This window comes from Mchenga conophoros, unplaced genomic scaffold (genome assembly GCF_057382185.1).
Source record: "Mchenga conophoros isolate Kocher_MC1m ecotype Shallow Benthic unplaced genomic scaffold, M_conophoros_male_GT1.1 unmapped_scaffold_6, whole genome shotgun sequence".
Taxonomy (NCBI): domain Eukaryota; kingdom Metazoa; phylum Chordata; class Actinopteri; order Cichliformes; family Cichlidae; genus Mchenga; species Mchenga conophoros.
The window spans coordinates 733,282-738,228 of record NW_028182333.1 but is presented as its reverse complement, the minus strand read 5'-3'; positions in this window follow the sequence as shown (position 1 = coordinate 738,228).

The following is a 4,947-nucleotide window of genomic DNA, read 5'->3' as shown; positions in this document are numbered from 1 at the left end:
GACTCATGAATCATGATTCAAAAGCCCAACTGACTCACTCACTTGTCCCTGTTGCTGTTAGCAAACTAATTTCATTAGTAGAGATATATTTAGCTTATAATAAAAATTGTGGAGAAAAACACAACATCCAGTATCTTAACAAAAACATTTCTGCTCTGAACTGGAAGAAAAAACCCTGAGTAGGAGCTCACATCAAGACAATAGCTAGAATAGCTAGACAGTAGCATCGCTTTGCTAACATGCTAACAGCACATTTGAGCTACTCACCCCCTCCTTTCCTGTGCTGAATCATAGCGCGAACGAATCCCTCACGCGCTCACCCGCTCCCTCCTGGTTCACAGCTTCTTCTTCTTCTTCTTGGTTGGTAACCAATGTTAAGGCACATTACCACCCCCTGGCTAACAGCTTAGTGGACATTTAGATGAGAAAATAGATATTTGACACATTTAGGGAAAATTCTAATAATATAAAAATAATACAAAAATAAACAAAAAATGTTCCCTTTAGAAATTTTTTTTGCTACTTTTTTTTTTTTCATAAAATAGTTGTTTTCTTTTAGAATCACTCATCTTAGCAGTAGGATATACATGAAAAGAGAAGCAAATTAAGTTTGAGTGAAACTACATTTTTAGCACTCTCTGGTCAACTGACTCAGTGATGCAAATGACTCAAAAAACCCGATTCACTTTGGTGAGTGACTTATTAAAACTCGATTCAGTAAAACGAATCAAAATTACCATCACTAGTAAGAATTATTTTGAATTATCGTAGCTATTTAAATTGGGAAAATGACAAAGAGCACTGTAAGCCTCTGCCAGCAGGTCAGACATTTGATTTAATTGTAAGAGGTGCAACATGAAAAATATATTTTTCTTTTCTTTTTCTAGACTGAGTATTCCTGATCTCTCAGAGAGAGGCTGTGAAGCTCTGTCCTTAGTTCTCAGCTGCCACTCCTCAAGTCTGAGAGAACTAGACCTGAGTTTCAATGACCTGCAAGCTTCAGGAATGAAGCTTCTCTCTGCTGCAGTGGAGAGTCCATGGTGTACACTGGAAATGCTCAGGTAAGTTTAAGTAATATTCAGAACTCTTTAAGAATAAACACAGTCAATTACAATTCTAAGAAAATCAAGGTAATCTTTTTTGATTTGTTGTTGTATTCGAATATTTTTCATTGTTAGTGTGACAAATTTACAGCATGTTGCAACATCTCTTTAATATATGACAAAAAAGACTCTTAAATGTCTTCTTTTCCACAGACTGCATCTCTGTAACCTCTCAGAGAGAAGCGATGAAGCTCTGTCCTCAATTCTCAGCTCCCAATCTTCCAGTCTGATAGAGCTGGACCTGAGTAACAACAACTTGCATGATTCAGCAGTAAAGCTACTGACTGCTGGATTTAGGGCTCCACACTGTAGAGTGAATACTTTGAGGTCAGATCAAAGGATATTGTGTTTTCATCAGTTGGCAGATTTAACCAATAAGAATATACTATGCTACTAACATATACCTTAGATGGGCAGCAATGAAATAACACCCAAAGCAGGAGGGGATTTTCTGGTGCCTCCCCCTCCAAACACACACACACACACACACACACACACACACACACACACACACACACACACACACACACACACACACACACACACACACACACCCTTTCTGACTTTTGTTTTTATTTGTTTATTAGGGTCCATGTCAATACTGGTAGCCTAAGGCTACCCGGACACCACGGACATTGCACTGTTGGTCCAACTCATCCAGGATGACACATCAATATGTGGCATTGACAGAAGGTTTACTGTGTCTCCCAGCACATTCTCAAGAGCATGTAGGAGATTCTGGGAGACAGGGAGTTGGACAGGGCTGTAGACCATCCTTAAGCAATCAGCGGGACTAACAAAGTCAGAAAGGAGGGGAAAAATATAACTGGTTTCCACCCATAAAACCATCCCTGTTTTGGGCAAGGCACCTGCTAATTTTATTTGGACAAAACCAGCTTAAACTGATCTTCTCTTTTCTACAAACAAGAATGAGCATTACCAGAGCTACAAAATAACTTCCACCAGACTACTGGTGTTAATGAGTCTGAGCAAACAATCATAAAAAAGACTTCATCATGGTGGTATGAGGGCCTGATATCCTTTAGTGGGCCCGCCCCTCACTGCCTGGCATGTGAAATCCAATTTGCATTTGCCATAAACTACCAGAATTGAGCCACCACTGTACTGAATACCATCTTGATAAGTGTATATTTTTCTTTTTTTTAGCAGTGTATTTTAGCTAATAAACCTAATTTTTTCTTGTATCTTAGTAAGGTATGAATGATTCCTGAAAAGACAGAATTAAGTATTGTTACATGTAATAACTATTCAGTGCACCCTCAGTTCACTTCAGCAACAATGTTTGTTTAATGTTTATCTTTCATTTTCAGACTTAGTCACTGCAAGTTCTCAGAGAGAGGCTATGACGCTCTGTTCTCAGTTCTCAGCTCCCACTCATGTAGTCTGAGACAGCTGGACCTGAGTAACTGTGATCTGGAGGTTTCAGTGAAGTTTCTGTCTGCTGGAGTCAAGAGTCTACACTGTAAAATGGAAACTCTCAGGTCAGGATTTACGTTTGTCCACTGATGATCATTTCAAACCCGATCCTAATCACTGTATAAACAGTAACTTAATATAAACATCTTGAACATCATCCACTGAAAATGGCGACTATGTGGACCAAGCATGGTCCACATAGTCGCCCCCGGAGATGAATCATTCCCCTCATCACCAGACTCTGCTTCCTCCATGGAAGATGTCCCTTCAGGTCTCATTAGTATTGGTACGTTTTTTTTTCTTCCATGTATTTATTGAGTTTTATACTTTACACGGACACCATCATTAAACAAAACAAAACCAACAGAACAGAACAAAGCAGACAAAGCAAACAACCTGGCTCAAGAATACAGATAAATGAATAGAAAATCCAGACACTTTGATTATGAGATACAATTAACGATACACGTATGTAAAATAGCAGTGACGTGCTTGTATTATACCAGGGCCTGTAAGAAAATAGCAGAAATATCCAAACCGGCATAAATGGGCCCCATATTTTATGAAACTTTTTGTCCCTACTATGTAACTTGCATTTTAGCAAATTAGTGACACATATTTCAGTACTGTCCGGTGCAATTTAGTCTTAGATGGGGCCGTGTTCTTGATCTAGTTCAAAAGGACACCTTTTCTTGCAAAGAACATTAACAGTACATAGAGCTGCGTTCCAAACTACCACCCGATTTTGTCATTTGCCAATCCAAGTAGCATGCGCAATGGATTGCATTCAGTGTCAGTGGTGAAGATCTTATCCAGTTCACACTTTATGACAGGGGTGGCCAACTCCAGGCCTCGACAGCCGGTGTCCTTTAGGTTTTAGATGTGTCCTTGATCCAACACAGCTGATTCAAATGGCTAAATGATCTCCTCAACATGTCTTGAAGTTCTCCAGAGGCCTGGTAATGAACTAATCATTTGATTCAAGTGTGTTTATCCAGGGTGAGATCAAAAACCTGCAGGATGCCGGCTCTTGAGGCCTGGAGTTGGCCACCCCTGCTTTATGACAAACCAAAATTGTTGCATTTTCCGGCAGGACCATAGACAGTGCATGAGGTTGCCCATTTCTATTTTACATTTAGGGCACAGTTTACTTTATTACAGACACTCAGAGATTTAGCATTCTCTCAGACTTCATTCCATGCCTCGTCACTAATCTCTATATGTAATTCCTTTTCTCAAGTCCTCTTTAAATAAGTTGTGTCCTTGAGCCCAAATTCTTTTAACAGGCCACAACAAATTTTCATAGACGTTCTAAGATTTGGCTGAAATATCTGCTTTTCATAGTTAAAGACCGTTTGTTTATTAAGTATTTTTGTAGCTCTTTGGTTATGGTCCCTTACTTGTAAATATCTAAAGAATTCGCGCCTATCAATGTTTTATTTATTAATTAGCTGGACAAAAGATATAAGGTTGGCCCTGTCAATTAAGTCAGAAAAGATAGAAATACGATTCGCAGCACAGTTCCGAAAGCCAGGGTCAGTGGTCCCAGTCAAAAAAGGAGGATAATCAGATGAGGGAGTAAAAAGAGATGTTAAGTGAGACCTTCCTTCTAGTTTTTGAATCATTCGCCAAACTCTGAAAGTAGATAATGTGAGTGGGTTGTTACAGAACATCTTTAAGGTCTTAACTTTTCCCACAAAAAGCAAATTTTTCAAACGGAAATTGGACATAGAGCTCTCAATATCCAACCAGACAGGAGCGTGCTGTTGTACCCAATTGGCAACTATACCCATATGGGCTCAGCTGATACCTCCTTATATCCGCCATTACGTGCCCAAAACCGGAAGTGACATAATTTTCGCTGAAATGTTTTGGTTTTCTTTTACCTTCGAGGCCTTATAAGCCTATACTGGTGTTTTTAAAAGTTATGTTGGATTTTATGAATTTCTGTATTGTTTCTGGGATGCTTAGAACTCAAATTGCACTGCTGGAAATAGTTTATTTTAATGCACATGCTGTTTTTTGCAAATTTGTAATTATTATTTTTTATTCAAAAATAAAACTGGGAAGACACTCAAAACAGATTTCCTGTGGTGGGAAACTATTTTGTGCAACATTTTTGTATTTACAGTTTTGAGGGATAAGCCTCTTAAATTTCTCTAACTAGAAATATATATATTAAAAATACAAAAATGATTTTCAATTTTTTGTAGTTTATTGCACTTTTTTGCAATTTATGTAATTACCATTCACTTAATGGCTACATATTATTAAAATTTGGGCTATAATGGTTGTATTGATGAATAGCAACTTGAAATTCTCCCAAAAATGGCACTACAGCATGTAAAAGTATAATATAAGCTCTGGCGGACTTGGTTCTATGGTAGGTCTTAAAAGGTTAATAGTT